At 43.6% G+C, this 27,624-nt stretch overlaps 1 protein-coding gene across 1 annotated transcript in view; it reads right to left on the reverse strand.

Moving 5' to 3' along the window:
- Hwt (SH2 domain-containing adapter heavyweight) overlaps positions 1–27,624 on the reverse strand; it is a 168,363-nt gene that overhangs the window by 108,233 nt on the left and 32,506 nt on the right. The window lies entirely within an intron of this gene.

Genomic DNA, 27,624 nt, shown 5'->3' on the forward strand with positions numbered 1-27,624 from the left:
CCTAAAGACAAAAAATCGGTGGAGTTTCGATTTATATAGGATACTCCTCTCCGATTGAGCCGAACATATTTTTTCAGCTTCAAAATTCAAACGGTATTTCAAGTTTCGGAATTTTCTCTCTAAACGAATTACACACAGAACGGAAGTTAACAGGTGGCCTCCTTTTAAGCGGCGCATCAATTCGCCTCGCCAATGAACGAGCTTAATCCAAACGATCTAATTAATTCCTGCCTACCTCGACGCGAATTACATTAACAAGTATCATCAACTAGAGCGCGACGAATTCCACCCCATCCCACATCCGCAAGAAAGTCTGCAAAACCCTGCGACACCGGTGATATTCAACAACTTCGCGCATTATACGAGGATTATTCGCACCCCCGTCCCCTGTTCGGACGATCCTTCATCGTTGCATTCCCCGTCCGGTTCCATCGTGGAACACGATAGTGAAACTTACACTGCAATTCGGGGGATGATCTGGAGCATGATCGCCCGGAATGAGGGAACGATGGCGTGTCTGGGATATCGAACACCTGGAAGCTAATGGTGTGCGATCTCCCTAGCCGCTAACCGTCGCGCCATTTCGTGGCATCGCAACACCGTCACCGACGTTTACACCGGCCATTTATAAGGCCGCCGAAAAACTTGCGAAACAAACCGCCTCCTGGTACACGAGTAACTATAGTTGACGCGTTCCATAGCTGGGAAACACTTTAGACGGTTCGTGGACCAGAGTTAGGATCATAAATCCCGCTGGACGTGTTTATATCCCCGTTTTGCTGTGCAAGTTAACGGGTTGGTCGACGGCATGCCAACAGTGGAAAATTGAATCTTTAGATGGACTTTTATGACGACGGTGGTGGATAAATGGTACAAGAAAAATGGAACGAGGGTGTATGATTTGATGAAACATGGAGGAAGTGTTGTGTCAAGAATTCCTTTTTTGAAAGAAACATTCGAAACGCGCAATGCATTTGAAGATCGTTTAACGTACGAATTTCTAATAAATAAAGAAAAATTGGAAAAAAATTTATTAATATTTTTGTTAATGCCAAGTGGAATCTTAAACGAATGTTAGAGGCGCAAAACCCTTTCGTTAAACATCTTCTCTGAGTACCCCTCACTGTGATCGTTGTGATCGATAATCTCTCATCGATAGAGTGAAACAGCGTAGTTGAAATATGACGAAAAAGAAGTTTCGACGTGCAAGATTCGACGACTGGCTGCGTAAAAATCTCGAGAGAATCCGGGGATCTGGGATACTGGTTTTTAGATACTACATAAATATCGAACGGACTGGAAACCGATAAACTCTTGTCCGTTCGCAGTTCACGGGGCTGTCACCAGCCCGGCCAGAACTTTAACGATCAAAGGCTGACCCGAGCGATGGACAAAAGGGAACGGAGGCTGTTTTACATAGTAAAGACCAAGGAGGACTACCAGCACCTCGAGCCAGCCGGATTTTTAAAGAGGATATTCGCTTCCAAAGTAAGGAGGACGTTATTTTGGGAGATACGAGCGAGGCGTTCCAGTTTCGTTTCTTTCTCGCATTGTATCCACAACGTTTCAACTTCTACCGAATTCTCTCGAGTATCCGTAATTTTAACACTCTTCCAATGAAGAATAAACTGGTTTAAATCGATTGTGTAATCGAGAAATGGATTAGGTTTTTCAATGGATTAGGTACTTCGTTCGATTGATGGTACCTGCTAACGCCATTTATAAAATGTACTGTATCCGGTCGATATTGAAATCTATTGGGAGCATAAATAAATCAGAGTGGAGCAATGAAAGGCGAAGAAATCAGTAGCCGTATTCAGGAGTCTAGAACGAAGGTGGATGTAAGCTGAACGCGGTGCGCTCGCCAGCGGTTGGGGTGGGAAAGGGTGGCGCAAGGGGTGCGAGTAAATTGCACCCCTGGGGAACAGATCTGACGAGTGGCACGAAGGGCCACGGTAAGCCAGAAGTCAGCCGACTTTAATTAAGACACAGGTGTCTTTTGCTTATAGTTACATCGAGCTTCTCCAAGGAAATCATACAGCACAGAAATGCGTTTATTACAGCCGACAAGAAAAAAATACCAAACAATACAGCCTTTGAATTAAATTTTTACTCTCTTTTACTCATCGATCATCCATAATTTAAGTTTCCCACAAAAAATATCAACCTTTAACCTTTTGGGATGGGCCACAATTTTAGTTAAACTTGGAAAATGATTCCAAAAAGAAAAATCAAATCCAACGTCTTACATAGATATCGGTGGAATATATTTTCCCTCCTTTGCCCCCAAAAAATGCTAACATTTACCCGGCTAAAGCGAATTTAATGGCGGACAGGGACTACTCACCGGAAATCCAACAGTAATATCGCAGTCGCGATGCCGTCTGACCCAAGAATCGGCTTAATGCATGTATTCATACGGTAAGCTCGTACTTTGAATCAGAAGGACAGACAGAATAGGTGTTGCGGTGATCTCGACAGGGAGGGGAACCCCTCTTGACAAAGCAACTGCTACTCGTCAGATACCTCTCAGTTATTTCCTCTAAACACTGTCCAAACATCCAAATCCTCGCTGCGAAAGCACGATATCCCCTTATGGGAGCTTCTCAGAAAACGTTTCCTTCTTCTACATCGACAACGTTCACGTTTTATTAGAAAGCGGCGTGGACCAGAAAATTTCATATTAACCGAATTGATGCAGGATAAGTCCTGTTGCCGGTTTAATTCAACCTTATTGCGTTTCCAGGCGAACGAAAATCAGCTAGTTCCGAGCGCGTCGTCCGTTTAGGAGGGACGCATTCAAGAATCTCAATTTACGACACTCTCCACGATCGAAACTAATTTCCCACGTATCGAGATATTAAAGGGCTACCGCTGTACCGTCTACCGTAGAATTGATATTAATACCCGCTTCGTTCCAACGTGAATTACCTGCCTGTTGCGTAATACCGTTCAACCACGCCTCTGTATCTTCCTCCAGGTTCCTGTGATCAACGTCGCCGTCATCTATGCCCCGCGACCAGCCGTTGATCATCGAGCATTGATCACGAAAAGCCCAAGAACCCGTGTCTGTAAACTGTACGCGGCGGAAACCGGGCTCACGTGCCGGCCACAAGTTCGAGACCATAATTTTCTCACATAAATACATCTCGCCTAGGTAATACAGGGCGTAGAGTCTCCTGGGTCAGTGAGGAGAGAACGAGAGAGGCTATATCTCGCACGAACGACGCACGCGAACTCCATAATTCACCATAGAGTTGCTCTCGATGCTCAGGAGGGAGCACCCAACCAGTCGTATCTCAATTTCGTCAGGATATAACTATAAACGTTTCGGTAACGAGAAAATCCGCGCCCCGCTTGAGATCGGTTGCCCATCCGAACATCTGATTCCGCGGCACGTGCGCGATTATCGATCGCGACCGCGCGTTCGAGTTCCACTCGACTACGGATCAAGATTTACAGGGCCATCGTCGTTGTTTAACGAAAGAGACGCGGCGAAGATGTCATCGTAGCCATTAATAGAATTCCTTGCCAACGGAGTTTCCTTCGCGGATGGGATAACGAATGTATCGTAATAATAATCGAATGTATCGAATAAATAATCGTAAATGGCTCTGAATTGAATTTTGAAGGGGATTTTTTTAGTTCCTTCCATTTTTATTCGACGCGAGGAAGCATTTTCTGACGAATGAGAAATCCACCAGTTCAGAAACGTCGAACAGCGAGCATCGCTTCCTCCTCTCGACTGGCACTCTCTCGACTTTTTCCCGATACCTCTCGCAATCGACAACTACAATGAAATTAACTTTGCGCGGCGTCAAAGCTCGCGTCGATATAATCTAATTTATCGACGCACAACGGCGGATTGGTTTGTTTGCAGTGAAACCAATCCCGGGCGATTTCCCAACACGATGTTTCACCCCGTTTTCCGCCGGTTACATTAACAACGCCGATACTCGTTTCCGTGCACGTTCCTGATAAACGACTTCTGCGTTCCGGGTTTATAAAGAGGGAAAGTCCCCCCGGTGGGATTAAAATTTTTAATATAACTCTTTGAGGGTGGAGATAGAGCTCGTTTGTGATGCAGATAGAAATCTAAGATGCGCCGTGAAATTGTTCGAATGAACGTGTCACGAACCGAGAGCTACGATTCTGTAGAGATAGCTTCCTATGCTTGCGTCAAAGAGATCGAGAACACGTTCAGTATCGATGTAAACGCGTGTGAAAAGAAAATCTTTTTCACATTGCAGAACTTTTCTTTTTCCCCTTCAATTGAGAAGGAGGAAAGGGTTGGCCAATGAAAGAACGGGACGACGAAGATGCTGCAACGGGAAGAAGCGAATTTAATGAAACGCGAGGAACCCGAATAAAAGAGTATTTGTAATGCAAATACGCGTCGAGCCAGCCGGCGGGGGTCGAAAAATGAAAAGCCCCGAAACAGCCGAGTACGAAATCGACCGTCCCATCACTTTCGTTTAATCCGATTTCAAATTCTTCGACGTCTCCGAATCACGTCTACCGGGCGCCACCCGCGCCCTGCAATCTTGCCTAAAAAACCCTGATTTCTTTCTTTTAATTACCTCGGGGACCCGGCTGATCGTCAAACCGAGCGCACGCCTGGAATCTTTATTAAATGAACTCGGAATCCTCGCTGGTATCAGTATTGAACGTTGTCCTGCCGCTTTGATTCGCATTTCCGGGGCTGGTTGGGGAGGGTTTTATGCAAATCAACATAAGAAATAATAGAACGGAACGCGTATTGTTTAGGAACGTCGATCGCGATCAGGTTCCTCTGTAAAAAATTATATTCCCATCCAATTAATAAAAACTAACAGGTAAATATAATTTCTCAGATTATCTGGGAATATCGCGAAAGCTCTGAAAAGTGCTCGCTCTCGATCTATCTCAACCGTATACCCTGTCGTCCTCGCCGTCAGCTATAACAAGGCTCGTCAGCCTTCGACGTCGATAAACATTCTCCTCTGAAGGGAAATCGTTCTTCAAACCTACTCAACGGGCGGATAGTATAAAAAACCCGGCGGACAAATATTATCGAAGCTTCGGCCGGGAAGATGTTAACGCAGGGAAAGGAACGAAAGAGTATACGACGAGTGTCGAGAATCGAAGGAATCATTATTTACCCGAGAGCCGGCTATTGTCCTCTTCGACGGATGCATTGTCGAATTAAGGGCTTTTGTGACAGCGAATAGTGGAGTCGCACAATGCGTTCGCCTCTCTTTCACTCTCATCCAGCATTTGCCTCACTCCCGTTCCCGTCTATCGTGCAGATTTTTCCCTCCCCCTCGGCTGCTCCTGGCCCCCGTCCTCCTCATCCTCGTCCTCCGCCGCGCGAATCGCTTTGACAGTTGCCTCGCAAATGAAAGCACTTTTCCGCCGAATAGACAAAATAAATCGAGTCCCCCGTACAATGTCGATGATTTCGTAACAATACGCGTCTGCTCGACGTCGAGCTACGCGCGAATAAATACGCAACCCCATCCAGGGCGCCATCGCGCAAACCCCTATGGCCATAGACGATAAAACCGGTGTTCGCTGCGTCCCTCTGTCGAGTATCGTAAGACTCGCGTCGAATCGTTAGCTTCTGGTCAACGTCGGATTTTAAGAACCTTCGTATCTCCACCCACGATACGATAACGTAAAATATTTTAATTAATGCGGTAGCAGTTATAGAGTTTTAATACGATCGGGTGTATCCGTTAATAAACGAACGAAATTTCGAAGCGAACATTTTCGAAAGCGAGAGGAGAACGGCGATAACAAAAGACCGGAGGGGGAAGCGTGTTCTTCCAGTGATTTATCGATGATAATTAAAGAGCCGAACGTCACCACCGGCTGCGTGTCGATGACCAATGGCCGGTGCGTGAGCCTTGTATTAATAGCACCTTTTAACATCCACCGCGGGCCTTGCTTCAACCGGCCATTTCCGTCGTTAAATAAATACCGTCGAGCCAGCGCGCGCGGTCGATTTTCCTCGTGACTTTATGCAAATTACCCATTGATGTCGATACCGCGCAACGATTAACCGCGAGAATAAAAAATGTAAATTGAACGTATTAATCGTCTCGTCGTCGGTAGCAACCGTAAATTAATGTTCCGGATTACTATTCTCTCTGTTCCATACGAGTCGATCGAACGCCTCCCTGGTTTACTCCCGAATGCAAATTACTGTCTGGACATGTTATAAGTAGACTGCGAATATTTATGCAAATTCGTAGTTTCGTGAATGCGAGACAGTGGATCCTGATTGCGGGAAATTACCCATTAGAAAAATTTCCAGGCATTTCCTCTAAATACAGAAGAAAACGTCAGCGGTTCAGCGTAACCAGTAAAAAAAATCATACGTTACCCTGCGGGGTATTATAAAGTTTTACGATCGAATCTAAAAACCGTTCGGAAGATATGAAAAATTGTCGGCCATAAAGTTCAGGCACAGGTGAACGTAATAAAAAGGAACGCTGCCTATTATCGTTCTCACGCACTCGTGCCGTGCTTCTCGCAAAGTGATACTCGAAACAGTTCAAAATGCACTTTAACGGTAAACATAGGAGTAACTAGTGGCCCTTCTAAACGACGGGTTCGGGGTTGTATCGAGAGACATTGCGCGGAATACGTTAACGACGGGACAGAAAAGGGGATGGCTTTTAACGACGCACACAGGTGTCGAAATCCCTGAGGAAAATGAGCTATCCATAATGCTGGCCTTTCATCGTTCCACGTGTACTGCCACAAAACCTTCCACGTCGTTCTTCTGATAAGAGCTCTGTTTCATGACTGAGCGCACCCTTTGCTTCTAACTGGCAACGAGTGAAAATCTTCGTGCCCCTGATAACTCGTACACTCTTAACGCAACCTTCCATTCGGTTCAAATCCAATCGCCTGAGTCACGAATTCTGACTCGTTCCTCCAACGCGTTCCCTCCTTCACTTCTTTCTAACCGTTCGCGACGTTCTTCCAAAATCGAGGCGCGCGCTGGGCCGATGGCTTTTCATCGCGACGCATTAGTCGCCGGGACTTTGACGAACCAATTAAATAAATGGTCGTAAATTGTACGGGCGTTGGCAGGGTGTCGCCTGGGCGCCTTGGCGTTTCTTCCATTAGGGGCCACCCCTGCTGGTGCCCCTTCGTAGCAAAGCACCGCGGCGAGGCCACTCTCAGCCCTCAGCCCGCGTCCTCTTTCGACGCTTCGCCTTCGTTGTCATCGGTGGCGTTACCGGAATTACATTGGATCCACAAAGGGTTGAGGGAAGACTTTCATCAATGCACGCGACGCCTTCATTGTTCTTAGCGCAAGAATGATCCCCTTCTGGTTCACTGAGCGTACCCCATGGAAACAGAAGACGAGACGCGTCTTCGAAATTATAGACTGTTCTCATTACTCTGCGACGCTGCGCGTAGGTAACCAGTCGTCTTAAATATTTATACCGCTGACGAATCACTGGTGCGAGGGAGGAGTACTGTTTTTAGTCGCACGAGGGTTGAATGAAACTGATGACGTTGTTTTAGGAATTTTAAGAGCGAGGAAGCTTGGTATTTGCGGCTGTCACGAAACAACTGTCCTTGCCCTTTCCAAATCCTCATCGATTTCATATAGGTAGCGGCCTCGAGGATGTTCATTCGCAGTTCGTGAACCGCAGCATATCACGCGCGGCTAAACTTCCTTATTGCAACCAGTCGGCACGAATCGTTGCGTTACAAATCGCGCGACGTCACGAATCTCGAAACTCATTCGGCTAAAAATATTTCAGGGTGCGAGATGTATGCCCGCCGCGAACCGTTACTCTCTTTGATCGAGTGGCCTCGGCCAGTATGCCACGAGAAGCCAGCGGATACCGCAGTGAATTGTAATAATGCACCTGCACCACCAACAACCCTTATACAACGCTGTACACCCTCTTCTTGGCAGATGGATTTAGGTGCGCTATCTCGTGGAGGAGGCCGACGAGGAGACGTATGAAAGCTCGAGACGCGAAATACGAAGCGAAAGTACACGGGGGTGCGAGGGGCGGGCGGTGGCCAAAGGAAACAGCCGGTTCCTATTTAGTGCTTCTACGTCGACTATGTCAACGTTATTATACCGCAGATTCCCAAGGGAGTGAGGGCGCTACCCGACGCCGGAGCGAGGGGGCCCGAGACCACGCGAATACGTCGCAAAAGTGGTTTTTTAAAATATGAATAAAGTGTAACACGCTTGCACACGGCTGAAAGGTGGGAGGGAGAGGGTGAACGGGTACGCTTTGAGCCCGTCTGTAAATTATAGCAACACCTTGTCAACCGCGAACAAGGACGTTCCAAATTGCCGCGCTACGAAGAGGACTTGAGAAAGAAACTTTTGATTCTCCGACTCGCATCGTGTACAATATTTGCGAGATTTAAATAGGACAGACTTAAATATGAAACATTTTTAATCAATGCAAATCTAAACTTTCCTCGTACGACTTCTGAGATAGAATAACGCACGTAACCGAAGCGTATTATTGGTGACTAATGTTCGCATTTCCAGCCTTCTGAAAACGGTTCAATAATGCATCGCGAGGTTTCGTAGGTACTGGCTAGACGTACGTACAGGCTTCGTTTAATAAATGATGAGGTGTAACGATATAAAAACAGAGACACACGCGTACCTCCGCCTCGAGAGACTCATTCTTCTTGCCCTTGCAATCGTGAATGAAGGAAGAGATCCTCCAGGTAGAATATTCGGGATATCCGCAGCAATAACCGTTCCGACCCTCTACAGAGAGTGAGATTGAGGTTCCTTTCGCTCTTTAACCTGCACGCGAAACCATCAGTTCATTTCTGCCGATAGCGATAAATTTCACGAAATTGTTTCCCAACTATTGCGTTTAATTTTTCACGGATTCGAGAAAGAAGTCGTTGAAAAAATAGCAATATTAATAAAAAACTATTAAAATAATGAAAATATCTTCTCACAAATCATAGGGAAAGTAATTAATTTGTATATTCATGACAAAAATGAACACAGAGTAGCAGTATCTAGAATCTTGCAAGCGATTACTCGAATGTCTGACCATAGCTAGACTTACATCACTTACAAACGCGACTCTTGTTCCCACTGCCGTAAACATCGAAAATGAATTGAATTTCGTACTGAAATTAGTCAAATTATTTAATTTTAAGTTTGTATTTGCGCAAATCGTTCCAATCATTCACTAGAAACAACAGGTCCGCATTAGTTTCAAATCGCTTCGATTCAAGCGACTCGACGTCACGTAATTTGGTTAATCTGAACGGGACTTAACCGGAAATTCAAACGATCGTTATAAAGAGGTGCCTACATTATCGGAAACCAAATACGCTCGTTTATCTGGCCCGTCTTCGAGGAAAAAACCATTTAGGCACGCACAGGAGGGTTTGCGAGCGTGCTTGTTAGAAATCAACGAGACTACTCTCGCGGCAATGTCAACTCTCCAATGGTATCGTGGAGAGAGGCATAAAAATACTCTCGACGATCTGAAAGAATGCGAAAAGTCTCGCGAGTGTTCTTCCTTCTTCCGATCGAAGAACGAGCATCGACTCGATACGTGGCGTTCTTCGTTTCCCTCTTTGCCTTCGCGACAAAATAAGAAACGAAATACCCACAAAGCATCGCCGACGACCAGGTGGTTTACAAGATCGCAAACGTTTCTAAGAAACAGGACCGCGAAAGAAGGAAACGGGAACGGAATTTTTCCTCGAAGCAGGAGAAAATAAATAACATCCCCTAAGAAGGGTGGTCGAGAGGCAAAGAGGAACCGTTGCCTGGAAATATATCAAACCGCTCCTTCGGGTGCTCGTCTCACCGTGTCAGAGTATGTTTTATGTGGACCGTCGGCTCACTGAAACAATAATTCAGCTCGATTGCGTGTTTTGCTCGGCCGTTACTAACGTTTCTCTCTTTTGACGATGCGGTCGAGTTCGTTCGTGTTTCCACAAGAAACCTAGCGTACTGGTTCTGAAAAATTCTAGACTTACAATTTTAGTCGCAATGCGATTAGCTTTAAGTGCCCCTCCTCAAGAGTCCATTAGTCTTCCACCCCTCTGCCTTAAAAAAACACACAGGTTTCCCAACGTTTCTCCAACTTTCAAGTTCGCAGTCAACCTTATTGCAAATTCGTTTAAACATTTTATCTCCGTCCGACGATGTCAAGCCATCGAGAGATCCAAATATGGCTTCCGGATATCAGAAAACCATACTACCCGTTGATCGTGCTCCCGCTTCTCTTTCAGCTAGGTACAGCAATTGATGTAGAATTTTTACGGAATCCACTCGATGGATTTCTTTCAACCCTCCTCCGCATCGAGGATCCGCGTTCTTTCGCCATCGTCGTGGCATACGCACAGTCGATTCCTGCACATCCACGGCCTCGCATCCCCCTTGAAAGGGATCCTTCTTCGTTTCCTGAACGGAATTGAGGTTTCGCCGGTGAATGGGCCGCGGCGTGTACGTAAATTGCATTGTCGCAACGCCGGGAACCTAACTCGGAACAGCGACGGCGAAGGGCTGACCGGCCAATTAGCTTCTGTAGGCCCCTCGATGGAATCGCACGGCAACTTGACTCGCCGATCCGCGCGCAGTTAGGGCTACTGCCTTGGCAAGTACCACTCCAAGCCCAGAACCGACTAGACTCAATTTAACCGTTCTCGCTCGAATATCGAATCGTTCTCGCAGTTCCTGCGGGGGGGCCCAAGAAGGACGGAGACCGGAACACGCTGTCCGTTCTGTCCGTCCATCCCTTTGCGGCCGTTCGCCAATCCAATTTCCACGCGCCCAACTTTCCGCTTTCTCTCTTACGCTTAACGCGCACCGCCGTACTTTTAACGCGAGTAACGACTATTTCACGGCATTCGGTCGAACGACTCCTTTTTGAAGATCCAGATTATGCAGAAATTAAGTACGATCGTGGCATCGGAGCGTATTCTGACGTGCGTATCTTTCATTGTTTCAGTGATAAGTGAAGTAGGTACATTCTATGTGGACTTAATTTTTATGAGGATTAAATCCAACAGCAATGTTTCAAGTCGAACATTCGATGATTGATAGATAATTGCCTTAGAAGAGCAAAAATGTAGCTTAAACTTGTGTAAAACTTTTAAATAATTACCTACGCTTCTGCAATAAATTGCTAAGAGCATAGATTTACAAGAAAAATGTGAAAATTAATAAATTATGAACTATTTCGACATAAAAATGTGCTCCCGCCAATTTGCGAGCCCGCGACAAGTAGTAGCAAGGATAGATGCAGTGGGGGGGCGTATATGGTGCGTGGGGGGAATAGAGAGAGTGGGGTGCATAGGGTGCATGGGTATATAAGGTCCCACAGGAGGACCCAAGACTCTTTTGTCGCTTGGACATCGTGAAGTTGGGGTCAAGGTTGAAAGTGCCAAGAGCGGAGTAGCGAGGTGGTCATTGGATTTCTGATGGTGGACGCTACTTGCTGGACACTGCCCATTGCCCATTGTCCATTGGACACTGGACACTTGTTGCCGACTATTGAGCCACTTGTTGCCAATCATTGAGCCACTTGTGGCTGACTACTGGGCCACTTGTGACTGACCACTGGGCCACTTGTGACTGACCACTGGACACTGGTTGCTGGCTTGAACACTGGTTACTGGACACTGGTTGCTGAGCACTGGTTGCTGGCTTGAACACTGGTTACTGGACACTGGTTGCTGGACACTGGTTTCTGGATGTTGATTCACCGGTTGGGGTGAGTGAACAGATTTAATATTTCTATAAGTTAAGTTCTTGGGTCCCTGCGTAGTCACCTCCACGGGGTGGGCCTGGGCCCTTGGTAACGTTTTCGAGAGACCGGTCTCTCGGAAACGATATCATGCTAAGGACTACGCACGTAGACTTAAGTACTGATGTAAATTCAATATTAGAACTACCAAAGCATTTAAACTGAGATTGTCTTATATATATCTTATTCATTCATTTTTACAATTTTCTATAACATTGCATTAACTTAAATTTACTTCTCACTTTTTAATTTCTATTCTTTGCTTTCACTTTCGAGTATTTTTACTTTTTCGTACAACTATCATTCTACTTTGTTCGCATGAAATCAAAATACTTTTATTGCGGGTAGTTCTAATGTTGGGTTAGTTAAAAACTTTGTACTGGATTGTAAATTGTGTAGTTAGTTAAGTTAGAGTTTAAGTTAAGTTAAGTTTAGGTTTTCGCCGCTGGATCGCCGATGGATCGCCGATGGATCGCCGTTGGAGCGCCGCTGGAGCGCCGAGGGATTTTAATTATTTTAAATTATTTAATTTTTAATTATTATATGTATATGTAATTGTATTATATGTATGTAATACCCCTATTCCCTTATTTCCTTTTGTAATAAAATTGTAAAGGAATACATTTTCTTTTCCGAAGTGAGAAATGGCCACTTCCCCAATCCGTTACCACTCGTTTATCAAAGTAGAACAAATTGTTCTCACTTAAGTCGGTTCGCGTTTAGTCACTACTGATGAAAATGCATTACATACTAGCTTGAGCATTCTTATTTTCTGTTACGTGAGATCGCCTCACGTAGTTTCTTTTTTCTTTATTCGTTCGAGATTTCGTCTTTCATCGTCACGCAGCGAAACAGACGGAACTCAATCAAACTGATGTGGTTTTCGGAGCCCATCGTTATTTCGCAGCCCTTGTCGATTGGTACGCCCGTTGGGTACTCGACTTGGGTATAGGCTTAGTACATTGGACGCGCTCACCGCGGGTTCGGGCCGAGTAGCTCCTACCCCGTGTCGCTGGGGTCTTCGTACCTGCTGTAAGACGGCTTGGGGCGGTCTACGGAGTTCGTTCTTGTCGGTGGGCAATGCGTCCTACTGCTAAGTCTCGCTGAGATTTCGATAGTAGCCGCATTCACCATTGGGGAGAGCGTGGTTTCGAATGTTTCGACGTAAGACGTGGCATAAATTGTTCGCGATTCGCGTCGGGTGCGGTTCGCCTAGTGACTAGTGCCGAACCATCGGGTAGAATGCTCTCGCAAGCTTGTAATGCAGGTTCATTGGTACTTGTTCGTTCCGGTCGCGTCGCGAATTTTATCTAGTTTTGCTTCAACTCAGTTTTTCCTCTTCACTTTAGTTTAACTTAATTTTGTTTCCATTTTTATCAAGATATAATAGAATATTAGAATTTAGAGTATCGTACCGTATTACCCTTTGCAAAACACTTGAATTTTCCTAAAGTGTTAGTAGAGTCACTTTAAAAATTTCACTTCTGGTAAGAGAATGGCATTTCTCGTCATCCCTTTCGCAAAAATCCATACTGCAATCTCTAAAATCTATGTAAAGAGAATGTATTATGGATTCCGGTTTTAAATTGAGAAGTAGAGTCAGTCCTCGGTACCTTCTGTACCGAGAACACATAGATGTAATGGAGGGTGGATGGGATTAGGGCCATAGGGATGGGTCCCTGCGTAGTCACCTCCACGGGGTGGGCCTGGGCCCTTGGTAACGTTTTCGAGAGATTGCGCTCTCGAAAACGATATCATGCTAAGGACTACGCACGTAGACTTAAGTCCAGATGTAAATTCAATATTAGAACCACCAAAGCATTTAAACTTATTATCTTATATAGATCTTATACATTCATTTTTACAATTTTCTATAAGATAGCGTTAACTTAACTTCTTATTTTCTATTCTTTGCTTTCTCTTTCGAGTATTTTTACTTTTTCGCACAACTATCATTCTACTTTGTTCGCATGAAATCAAAATACTTTTATTGCGGGTAGTTCTAATGTTGAGTTAATTGAAAACTTTGTACTAGATTGTAAATTGTGTAGTTAGTTAAGCTAGAGTTTAAGTTACGTTAGGTTTAGGTTTTCGCCGCTGGATCGCCGATGGAGCGCCGTTGGATCGCCGAGGGATCGCCGCTGGATCGCCGAGGGATTTTAATTACTAATATTTTTCTATATAATATTGTATGTTTATGTAATTTCCCTATATCCTTTCTCTCATATCCCTATCGTATAAAGTCCATACTGCAATTTCTAAGATTTATAATAGATTGTACAAAATGCAGTATGGACACCGGTTATTTGAAATTTATTAGTAGAGTCAGTCCTCGGTACCTTCTGTACCGAGAACACACAGATGTAATGGAGGGTGGATGGGATTAGGGTTCTCGGGATGGGTCCCTGCGTAGTCACCTCCACGGGGTGGGCCTGGGCCCTTGGTAACGTTTTCGAGAGACCGGTCTCTCGGAAACGATATCAAGCTAAGGACTACGTGCTTAGATTTAAGTTATTTGTATGATTATTGTATGATTATTGTATAATTATTGTATGATTATTGTATTATTAATTCTCTTATAGTTTAAGTTAATTTAAGTGTAGGTTTTCGCCGCTGGATCGCCGTTGGAGCGCCGTTGGATCGCCGTTGGATCGCCGCTGGATCGCCGAGGGATTTTAATTATAGATATTTTTAATTATTATATGTGTATATATGTAATGATATGTATGTAATTCCCCTACTTCCTTACCCACCTTTATAATAAACTCGTAAAGGAATACATTTACTTATCCAAAGTGAAAAGTAGCCACTATTACAATCCTTTACCGCTCGTTTATCAAAATATAACATAATAGCTCTCGCGTTTAGTCGTAATACTGGTAAACCATTGCGTTACACAGGCGCTTGTGCATTCTAATCCTGTGCTTCGTAAGTTCGCTTCACGTCGTTTCTTTATTCGCACGTCGAGTTCGCTTTTATCGCTACGCCGTGAGACAGTTGGGACTCAATCAAACTGATGTGGTTTTCGGTGCCCATCGTTATTTCGCAGCTCTTGTCGATTGGTACGCCCGTTGGGTACTCGACTTGGGTATAGGCTTAGTACACTGGACGCGTTCATCGCGGGTTCGGGTCGAGTAGCTCCTACCCCGTGTCGCTGGGGTCTTCGCACCTGCTGTTAGACGACTTGGGGCGGTCTATGAAGTTCGTTCTTGTCGTTGGACAATGCGTCCTAATGCTAAGTCTCGCTGAGATCTCGATAGTCCCCGCATTCACCATTAGGGAGAGCGTGGTTTCGGCTGTTTTGACGTAAGACGTGGGTTAATTGGTCGGGATTCGCGTCGGGTACGGTACGCTAGGTGGTTAGCGCTGAAGCATAGGGTTGTAATGCACTAGCGAATGTGTAACGCAGGATTATCGGTACTTGTTCGTTTAGGTCGCGTCGCGAATTTTATTACAATTCTTACTTCAACTTAGCTTCCTTTCTGAATTTTAGTTTAACTTAACTTGAATTATTCCAAAGTGTCAGTAGAGTCACTTTACAAGTTTCACTTTGGGTAAGAAAATGGAATTTCTTATAATCCCTTTCGCAAAAATCCATACTGCAATCTCGAAAATCTATGTTAAGGGAATGTATTATGGATTCCGGTTTTAAATTGAGAAGTAGAGTCAGTCCTCGGTACCTTCTGTACCGAGAACACATGAATGTAATGGAGGGTGGATGGGATTAGGGACATAGGGATGGGTCCCTGCGTAGTCACCTCCACGGGGTGGACCTGGGCCCTTGGTAACGTTTCCCAGAGATTGCGCTCTCGAAAACGGTATCAAGCTAAGGACTACGCGCGTAGATATAAGTACAGTTGTAAATTCAATACTAGAACTACCAAAGCATTTAAACTGATTCTCATTTCCAACTTATAGATTCTTACTAACTTCTCATAGAGTCTCATACATTCATTTTTAGAATTTTCTATAATTTTGCATCAGTTAAAATTTTCTTTTAACTTTTCATTTTCTATTCTTTGCTTTCCCTTTCGAATGTTTTTACTCTTTCGCATAACTATCATTCTACTTTGTTTGCATGAAATTAAAATATTTTACTGCGGGTAGTTCTAATGTTGAGTTAATTGCGAACTTTGTACTAAATTGTAAATTGTATAGTTACTTAAGTTAGAGTTTAAGTTAAGTTAAGTTAAGTTAAGTTAAGTTAAGTTTGTAAATTCCTTTGTAATATAATTGTAAGGGAATACATTGTCTTATCAAAAGTGAGAAATAGCCACTTCTCCCATCCGTTACCACTCGTTTATCAAAGTAGAACAAATTGTTCTCACTTAAGTCGGTTCGCGTTTAGTCACTACTGATGAAAATGCATTACATACTAGCTTGAGCATTCTTATTTTCTGCTACATGAGACCGCCTCACGTAGTTTTCTTTTTTCTCTATTGGTTCGATTTTTCGTTTTCCATTGCTACGCAGCGAGATAGTCGATACTCAATCAAACTGATGTGGTTTTCGGTGCCCATTGAGATTTCGCAGCCCTTGTCGATTGGTACGCCCGTTGGGTACTCGACTTGGGTATAGGCTTAGTACACTGGACGCGCTCACGCAGGTTCGTTCCGAGTAGCTCCTACCCCGTGTCGCTGGGGTCTTCGGACCTGCTGTAAGACGGCTTGGGGCGGTCTGCGAAGTTCGTTCTTGTCGTTGAGCAATGCGTCCTAATGCTAAGTCTCGCTGAATTCTTGATGGTACCCGCATTCACCATTGGGGAGAGCGTGGTATCAACTGTGTCGACGTAAGACGTGGCATAACTTGTTCGCGACTCGCGTCGGGTACGGTTCACCTAGTGACTAGTGCTGGACCATCGGGTAGAATGCTCTCGTGACGATGTAACGCAGGTTTATCGGTACTTGTTCGTTCCGGTCGCGTCGCGAATTTTAGTTTCAATTTTGCTTCTATTCACTTTCATTTAATTTTCATTAATTTAACTTTTGGTCATCATTTTTCGAGTCAGTAAATCAGTTCAGTAAAGTCTAGTATATCGTACCGTAAACCCTTTTGCGAAACACTTGAATTTTTCTAAAGTGTTTGTAGAGTCACTTTACAAATTTCACTTTGGGTAAGATAATGGCATTTCTCGTCATCCCTTTCGCAAAAGTCCATACTGCAATTTCTAAGATTTATAATAGATTGTACAAAATGTAGTATGGATTTCGGTAACTTAAATTTACAAGTAGAGTCAGTCCTCGGTACCTTCTGTACCGAGAACACATAGATGTAATGGAGGGAGGATGGGATTAGGGAAATTAGGGATGGGTCCCTGCGTAGTCACCTCCACGGGGTGGGCCTGGGCCCTTGGTAACGTTTTCGAGAGACCGGTCCCTCGAAAACGATATCAAGCTAAGGACTACGTGCTTAGATTTAAGTTATTTGTATGATTATTGTATAATTATTGTATGATTATTGTATAATTATTGTATAATTATTGTATAATTATTGTATAATTATTGTATAATTATTGTATGATTATTGTATATTTATTGTATAATTATTGTATGATTATTGTATGATTATTGTACTATTAATTATCTTATAGTTTAAGTTAAGTTAAGTTTATTTTTAGTTATAGATTTTATTTATAGATATTTTTATATATTTTACATGTATGTAATTTCCCTATTCCCTTCTTTACCTTTATAATAAGATTGTAAAGAAATACATTTCCTTATCCGAAGTGAGAGAGCCATTTTTCTAATCCGTTACCGTCCGTTTATAGAAACAGAACATATTGTTCTTTCGGTTCGCGTTTAGTCAGTACTGATGAAAATGCATTACATACTCGCTTGAGCACTCTAATTTTCTGCTACGTGAAATCGCTTCACGTAGCTTTTCGTTTTCTTTATTCGCTCGAGATTCCGTCTTCCATCGTCACGCAGCGAGGCAGTCGATACTCAATCAAACTGATGTGGTTTTCGGTGTCCATCGAGATTTTGCAGCTCTGGTCGAATACGCCGGGGGTACTCGTCCAGGGTATGGGCTTCGCACAGTGGACGTACCTCTTGATGGAGTCGCGACGTTGTATTCCTACCCCGTGCCGCTGGGGCTTCAGCCTGCTGTAAGTCGGTACGAGGTTGGTCTACACGGTTCGTTCTTCATTGAGAGCAATGCGTCCACTTGCTAAGCCTTGCTAAGATCTCGATGGTATCCGCATTCACCATTGGGGAGAGCGTGGTATCGAATGTTTCGACGTAAGACGTGGCATAACTTGTTCGCGATTCGCGTCGGGTATGGTTCACTTAGTGGCTAGTGCCGAACCATCGGGTCAAAATGCTCTCGTGAGATTGTAACGCAGGTTCATTGGTACTTGTTCGTCTCGGTCGCGTCGCGAATTTTATCCATTTTTGCTTCATCTTAGTTTAGCTTAACTTTCTTAGTATCAATTTCTTTTACAATAGAATAATTGAATTTAGAATATCGTTCCGTCGAACCTTGTGCGAAACACTTTAAGTTTTCTAAAGTGTTAGTAATGTTCCTTTAGAGATTTCTCTCTCCGGTTAAGATAATGGCATTTCTCTTTTCCTACCCCTTTCGCAAAGTCCATACTGCAATTTCTAGTAATCTTTTGTTAATTATAGAAATTGTATTATGGACCTCGGTGCTTTAATTGAAGTAGAGTCAGTCCTCGGCACCTTCTGTGCCGAGAACATATATATGCAATGGAGGGTGGATGGGATTAGGGACATAGGGTTGGGTCCTTGCATAGTCACCTCCTCGTTGGTGGACCTGGACACTTGGTAACGCTTTTCAGAGACGAAACTCTGAAAAACGGTATCATGCTAAGGACTATGCATTTATTATAAGTAATTACTATCCTTTTTAAGTTTTATAGACTGTCTTCTAAGACATAGAAACTTTGCATTATATGAAACTTGCATCATGAGAGCATGATGTTATACCAGACACTTTTTCACAAAATTGATACATCTTCAAGATGAAATTGATCTAAATTACTGATAAAATCTCGCGTGACTTCATTAACTTCTGAATTGGACGTAATTCCTAAATTCTCTGCTGTTTCACTGTAATTTATTGTATATTTCAATAGTTTTATTATAATTTATTCTAAATCTACCTCTTTAGAGGTAAGAGAGAGAAAGATATAGAAAAAATCTACAAGAAAGAGAGAGACAGATGTTACCTACCTTGCTGAAGAACCCCTGGCGCCATCTCTGTAAAAAGTGCTCAAACTGCTCGCACAGCGGTACCGACAGCGAAGTAAACTACTGAAGACTACTAGCACCATCTTTTGGAGGGTTGCTGAAACTATGTCGGTAATTAGTTTCACTACCTTCTGCAGAGATGGCACTAGTAGTCTTGAATAGTTTACTTCGCTGTCGGTACAGCTGTGCGAGCAGTTTGAGCACTTTTTACGGAGATGGCGCCAGGGGTTCTTCAGTAAGGTAGGTAACATCTGTCTCACTCTTTCTTATATCATTCTTATATATCTTTCTCTCTCTTATCTCTAAAGCGGGAAATGTACAATAAATTAGAATAAAACTACTAAAATTTACAATGAAATACAATAAATTTTCTCCTTTATCGTGTCGTCGCAAGATGCGTTAGACAAATAGCGTTTCCTATTCTCAGAACTTTATATATAATTATATCAGTGTTAAATTGAATCGATGATAGAGTTTTTTTGCGACAGTCCACCGTGTTTGTACCATTTCTTCGTCTTGGAAGAATAGAGAGTATCGAAATACTAATTTTTAATCGAACGAATTGAAATTGGGACAAGGGACGCCTGTTAATTAAACAGTATGCATCAGCTAATCCCAATGTCGATAAACCAATTAAGCGACTGCGTTTCGTCTCCCAGTTTTCACTCGCGGAATTTCGATGAATTTCAATTGCAAAGAATGTAATTTCGCACCAATTAATTATCGAATTAAAAAGCATCCGTTATCACGTTGAACGTCACCCTCGAGTTGTCGCGAGGGTGTCTACTTTTATTGCTTTTCGATGTAGGATAACGAATTTCTCGTTAATGTTTCAGTCACGAATAAATAACGTAAATAGAGAGATCTTGGACAGAAAATACAATCCTTCTTTCGTTCCCATATCTTTCACCATTTCTTATTGGACCGATTATTGTAATACCGACGAGGGCGGTTCGTATCGCGAAAATCAATCGTTGTGGAAAAGATGAGTCATTTTAACCATTCTCCGTCTCCGTATTGGATTATGCCGCGTCTATTCGCGGGAAGGAAACGATCCGACGGTGAATTTCCGGCGGTTCGTTTCCGACGTTTAGTCATGGAATATACTACCCATTGCGCCCTAGTTACTGGCCTGTAATATTGGATCCCTCAGACCGTCATTAGAACCACTTCGGAATGTTGCAATTGTAACTATAATGCACCTGCAGCCTCGACGTCTACCAGGATTTCGGTTCGTGATTGCAATTGGCTAACCGGCTATATCTTACGATAGCCATTCAATACGGTATTAAGATTGGCAATCAAAAACGTTGGGTTACGCGATTGCTGTTACTTTCCTCCATACCTGGAAGTTTGTAACAATCAATTTCTTTCGAACCAAATAATGATAAAAAATGCTAAAGGTTCACCATCCAAGAATTCCTACGTGCAAAAGATCTAAGTATCTATCAAGTTGAAATATTGAATTTCAACGTCAATTACTGTCGTTAAAGAGTTAAGCACTCAGCTTTGAAACCTTTTCTAAGACGTCCAACAATAAACCCTTATAACGACCATTCGATTTCCTGAAACGCAGCTCGACGTAACGATCGATTCGTAACACTCGACAACGCAGAACGAGCGAAGTTTCGATTACCCAGTTGCAACAGAGCGGGTGGAGCCCAACAAATTTCGGGCAAGTTGCAACGCTGGTGCAAGGGTGAACGAGCTTCTCGAATAGCGAGGCGTGAATGAACTTCTGTCGCGTTCGGTGTGAAAGACAAGTGTTTCAAATAGCGGCGAAGAGATCAAGTGGCTGTTTGAGGTTCAACTTCGGTCTCGAGTAAAACGTACGCCCCGTATGAATCGTAGAAACGGGTCTGAAGTTTTAAACGCAAACAGCTTGCGAGCTTTGGCCGCGTTGCGAGACACACTTCAAGAACACTTCGAGATCGAATATTCAATGCAAAATGAAAATTTTCATTCACCTCTTTAAACAAAGTTGAAGATTTCGTCAAAGCTGAAAGCTTCCACGAGTTTTCGTTACACGTCATTTACTAAAAAGCAATCAACGTGAAACTCGAAACGAGGGTCCTCTCGTAGGGCTTTCAAACAATTATATAACACCATTATCCTTGTAAAACGAATATTAAAATATTACGGAGAAGTGGAACGATATTACCCGGTAGCCTCGATGCATTTTGAAAGCAACGCTCACGAGCGAACCTTCGTTAGAGTTCATTGTTTGTTACCAGGACCGTTCTGCTAGCATTCGTCAACGCTACGCTAAAGATCATCGATATTCAATAACATCTCTCTACGAGGAAACCCTCGGTAGGTTTTATATTCAATAACGTGGTAATAAATTCTCCTGTTTTCCGTCCGAACAATAAACCAGTGGCCATTGTATAAATCCATTTGTAAGTCGGGGACGTTAATATCGCAAAATTATATTTGAATATAGTATTTAATGGAAGTCGTGTTAATAAACCGCAACGAAAGCACGGCTCTCAAAATGTTATCGTTGAAATTGTTCGTTTCGCGATGTACCGCATCAGTGACCATTCTTCATTTACACGCGCTCGTACGTTTCCAATATTTTCACGCACGACGCATGCTTTTATCGATGAAAATTAACTCGTGATTTGCGAGAAATTTATACGAATGAAAAATGATTACAAGCGCGTAAACGTGTAAGTCGTCGACATCGTCTAGACGTTGTACACCATCGGCGAATGATCGCAGTGTCTGAGAGAAGTCTGCTTAAAGTAAAAAATGTCCAAGAATCTCTCTGGAGGATCTTTAAAACCCTTGACATGTCCACCGGCAATAGATTCTAATTACGGGATTCAGCCGGTCTCGGTCGCGTACGAGCCTGTGTACGGAATAAATTACAAGCTCCCGGGAAAAGTCTGGGCGAAAAATCGCGAAACCACTCGTGAACACCCGGCGAATCTTAACTCGGATACAGCGGACGAGGTGCGCTCGCGAATCAAAAATCGTGTCAAGTGTCATCGTTTAGCCGTGGATTCCGCGCTCAGAATTAACGATACGACGGCGTACAAAGGAAAACGGGGAGCCGTGGATCCCGTCGAACTTCGATTAAAGGAAATCCCAACTGTAAGACCGTACACCCTCCCGGTCGTTAGATTCGAGAGCATCAAAAGAGCAATCGCACCGACGGAACATCTTCTCTCACGATCCATTCCTCGATTATCCCTTTTTAATTACCTTTGAACGCGTCCCCGGCGAATCGATTCGTTCGCCACTCTTCTTCTCACCTTTTTCCAATTCTCGATCAATTATCCCATCGCTTTGCTGGGTCCTCATAATTGAATTTTTTTTCTTATCAAATCTGACAATTGAAACTAATATTAGCGTTAATTATCGTTTCGACTGGTTGAAGAAAGAGTACGACGTGGTTAGAGGTTGTTAAATAAATTGCCGACAGGGTAATTGTAGGGAAGACTGGAGCTGGTTGTTATCTGGGGTTGGCCCTCTAATTATTCATTATCTACCGCTATCTAATAGCTGGTAATTTCGTTTGATACCATATTAGAATATTGTGGCCGGGTATTAAATGATAATACAAGAAAAATCATGATTAAAAGTGTAACAGCCGCGCTACGACCTGCGATTATATTTTTAAGTAGTATAAACGTAACAAGAGTCAGACCGTACACTGTAATATTATAAAACGTCTACGTACTGCATTGTATTTACTTTAACAGTTATGTGCTAGTTGATCAGGCTCAAATACATTAAGTCTCGCGTAAAATAACGATATTTCCATTCGACTAACAAAATTTAATAACATAGAAATAACATGCACAAGTGTAAAATCCAGTTTAAAACTGCTACATTGGAAAACAATAACCCTGTTTCCACAAAAAATATTGAATATCAAAACTTAATAAAACCGCGAAATACAGTATCCGCTGCGAACAATTCAATTTAATATAATATTATATATAACTCGATCGAGGATCGTATCAGATTCCGCGCGCGATGCTCCGATGAAACGGTGCGTCAATCTTTTTCCTAACTCGATCGACTTACATTTCACGATCGTCACGAAAAATTATCCCGTGTATTCCCCGAGTCAATAGAGCGACGAGGCGTCGAATACCGGCGTTATAAAAGATTTATCGATTTGCGATAAACCGGATGGCCAATTCCAAGAAGCAGCAGTAAACACGAGGACCCAGTGATTAGTTGGCTGTACATTCGAGCGATTCGCGATCGGTTCCAAGCGAATCTCTCGCATGGACACATTGGACCGAACGGGGGATCCAAACCTCGTTTCCGATCGATAATACACCTACGTAACCGCGTTTTTTCGATCGCTCGACGAGGGACGAGACGTTCTCACAGGCTCTATTCGAACGAGAAACCGTCGCGAACTTTGTCCAACGATCGCAAAGGATTTCGACGAGTAGTCGCGAATTTAAACTGCTTAAAACGGATCGAGATCCGACCACTTGCTCCAAGTAATTCTCTGTCTCTCTTGCGCTACTCGAAGACGTTGCGGTTTGAGGGAATTAAAAATTCAGTATGATCCTAGCGAGATTACCATTTCGCGGTTGCACATAGACAGAGCCTCCACTACTCTTTGTTTGTTTCAGCTTTGCGTTGCTACCAACCCCTTCGTCGCTGATGGCGACTTCATCGTCCATTTTCAATCTTGCTTTTAATTATTATTATCGATATTATGAAAATTTAGAATATTTTCTAGTAGCGATATATGTGATATAAGAGTTGGACGTAAAATATTCCCATTTATAATACTTCATTATTACTCCGGATCCTCGAGATATGAAATAGAATTCCATTTATCGGAACTTCATTTACCGGAACGAAATTTTACCCTCAGTACCTGATTTAATGAAATCCATTTGAACCCCTGTTACCTGCACTACTGCCGAGCATTACTTCAATTGTATCAGCTCTTAATTATATAATTCTGCCGACATTAAGAGAAGCGTACGCTCGAATCCAGTTATCTAAATGTGAACTCCGATTACGCGAACGAAAAATGATGGGTATTGGATGAAATCAATGAACTGAAACTACCGATACGGTGTTTTAACGTTCCCCTGTTCATTGAATACTCAGGCACGTGCATCTTCGTAACAGCGTTCCCTCGGACAAAGTCGTTCTCGCGACTTTCCACGCGAAACTGAACTTTCGTTCTTATCTGCCGCGTAACAGTTGCCATCAATTTCGCGTTAACGACGGAAGAGCGTGGAATTTTGCCGCGGATATTCAAATTCAACCGCGGTGATGGCATTCCGTGGCAGGAGAGCTGGTCTAGACGAGCGGAAAAAGCAGGAAAAAAGAGGATCGTTCTAAACAAAACCGCGGTTCGCGCGGAAGCGCGGAACACGAGTGGCGGCAAATGAAAATCGCGTTTCCGGCGCAATTAGTTCCGTATTGTATCACATTCCGGCTTGATGCGGTGATGAAAGGGTGGGCAATTTGAACAAGATCCGCGCGGACGAAGTAACAAGGAAAGCTTTGAAGACGCGTCGCACGAGCGAATCCTCTCGCGTTTTTTTCAACCTCAATGTACCCCATTAGTCGTACGACATGGAACGTCTAGTCGGGATACGATTTTCGTAGAAAACTGAATAAAAAACTAAGGGTTATTCGCGAAGACAATGAAACGGAACTTCAGTATTTTGCAAAAGAAAGTCGAATTGAAGGAGGAACGAGGACATTACGCGCCGGTAAGTAATTAAAAAATTGTTTGTTGCGACGAATCGAGGGAGGAGAGAATCGTGGACGCATTAACGGGTGTACAATCCTTGTACATTGCCCGATGGTTGCCGCGTTCGTCTATTTCTTCCGAGGAGTGCGCTCACGAAAGGTTCGATCATGCAGAACGCCTGTCAAGACCTCGTTACCTCTTCCATCGGCGAGACGAATTTTCTCGTTCTTCGACGAGCACTCGAAGGGAACGAACGCGGCGCCTCGTTGATTTACGAACTAGAGAACTATCGAAAATTTCAAGCTGCTCCTCCGTGAACTTTGACGGACGTTTTTACCTCGGTCTTCCCTTCGATCGTGGCCTGAATTCTCGTGGGAACGTATCAGTTTCGAATGGCTGAAGGAGGAATGTAGAAGGATCCCGGTATTGTAACCGAGTAACTAGTTCCGAGCGATATTCGAGGCGTGGAATTTATTCGATTCGAATACGGTGAATTAATTTTAAGCAAGGCTGGTATACGAGAATAATTTTCAAGTCTCGTTCTTCGTTCATGCTCGCCGCATAAACGAAGACTCTTATGAAGTTCTATAGAGTTGTAAAGACAGAATTAGTTTCGACGTGAAACTGGCAGACCGTGAAATTTCAAAATCAAAATGTAGCACACGGTTGCCCCAGAAATATACGGTCTTGTTAAAATATACATGAAGAGGCCACGGAAATGCGATTTAAATCGAGTAAATAGAGGTAATTTTTCAGCTGGCAGACATCGCGTCTCCTCGTCTTGTGTAACCCTGGAAATGATCGTAGGAGGCGTAAAATTAGTTCCTCTTACGCATTCCTTATGAAAAATGTGTCTCGTTGCTTGAAACTCGATACGTTTCGTCATTTATTACGCGTAAAGTTGCATAATTCGATATTCAATTTCAAATTACGCACTGCGCGTAGTATATATTAAGCATAAAAAATTGCCCAACGGAGTTTTAAAACGAACCTTTACTAGCGTCATAGAAATTGAAATACGGTGCTGAAACATCCACGGTGAGAGAGCATTTCATCGTTACCTGGAATTGCCTACGAAGACTAATTGCAGGCTATCAGTCAGTGACAACTCGAAAAGCATTCCGGACAGCGTCTAATCAGAAATGAATAAATACCTGGGACGTGCTATTGCAAAATGAGGACTGGCGGCGGCGAAAGGTGCACGCTCGTGCTAATAATTCTCGCGAGACAAAGCGCGGCGCGTGCTCCGCTTCAAGTCCTTTTAATTACACGCTTGTCGCGCGTCCGACGCGAGATTCGCTCGACGAGGTGCGCCCTACGATGCCGCGATAACCGAAGCTTTTCGCGAAATTTCACGGAGCCATCGTGTCAACCGCCGACGCGAAACAAACGGCCGTGAAATACGTAAATTCGCGGACCCGCTCGTTCGTTACCATACATCCCGGATGCAAATCTGAAAAATCCTCTTTGCGATAATGAAAGCGGAACACACGAGCGCGAAGATACGGGCACACGCGACCGCGCTGGCGAACCCGACTCGCAGGACTTTAACTGCCATTTATCGTTTACCCTGGCGAGCTTGCGAGCCGAAGTGTCGCTGGGCCAACGGGGATTTTAAAGTCCTAATAACGGAATATTAGAGGATGCGACGCTTTTACCTCTATGAAAAAGTTTATCAAAAGAGCGATAAATAAATCCTGAAGCAAAATCATCGTACACTTTTTATCTTACAGAAACTTTCTACTTCAAAAAGTTAATATCGCTACGCAATTAAGAATTCCCTTGTATTTATTTGTAGCAATTATCGAGCACGGGCAACAACGAAGAGAGTTACGATACGAGTTAATAGCTCGTTAAGCGTTAAAAAGCAACCGCGCAAAGGTGGAACAATAGAGAAAAAGTAGGTAACGCGTGTACATAACGGGGGCGAGCCATTCGCATAATGGGTGGTACTGTACGTCTTTGGCCATTCGTTCCCTCGGCTACTTTTCGTTTACCCTGGCAACAAAGCGGTGCCAGGCAAAGTGTTAAAAGAGCAACGGAGGCCCCGAATCCGCAATTCGAGACACTCGACCAGCGGCGTTCCGAGCCGAAGTGCCGCGGCTGCATCCGAGAGCAATCTCGTTGCACGGTTTACTGAAAACATAGCCAACGGCAGCGATATGGGAGACAACAAAGAGCTCCTCTTCGAAAGTGCCTACTTCAGACCGCGAGATTTTATTTCGGCGCTTCCATCACCATCATCGCTACCGCCGTTCCGGCGTTCCCACGAAAAACGGGCGAAAGATATCGGGGATGAGATACATTCATTTCCTCGAACGCCATCTCTCTCTTTTTTTCTTATTATCAGTAGTATGTCATTGCGCAGTTAATACTGTTTTCTCTTCATTTACCACTTTCCAAAAGTTTGCAAATTAAGCCTGCATTCCTATAGTTTGTCTGACCGCGAGCCCCTCGCGAAGCTTAATCTACTTGTGTCAGCGGTGCAAGTAGTACAACTCGATTAAGAGTCGGACATTCGTTATTTTTCACTAGATAGTAACTTAATTGCATCAAATATGCTCGATTTACAACAGTAATAATATTATATACAAAATTTATATATTATCCATCAAGAGTACGTACTGTAAACCGACACAGATCAGAAAAATGTCTCTGAACAACTTGATAATTGGATTCGTCCCGTTTCCATTAATCGGGAACGATTTCATTCGATATCCTCCATTGCTCGTTATATCGCGAACTTTATCGCGATTAATATCGCGGCAGGATTCCAGCAAACCCTCAAGAACAAGCAGAACTTCTGAGCTCATTGTCGCTTAATTATCTGTCACAACCTATTAGCGCCTCTCGCAAGAGCTACAAAGTACACGCGTAACGCGAAACACACAAAAGAATCGTCCAGGCAAGCGGTGAAGGGTGTCTCCCTCTCTCTCTCTCTCTCTCCCCGCGGAAAACC

Source organism: Xylocopa sonorina, chromosome 3, assembly GCF_050948175.1.
Source record: "Xylocopa sonorina isolate GNS202 chromosome 3, iyXylSono1_principal, whole genome shotgun sequence".
NCBI classification, from domain to species: Eukaryota; Metazoa; Arthropoda; class Insecta; order Hymenoptera; family Apidae; genus Xylocopa; species Xylocopa sonorina.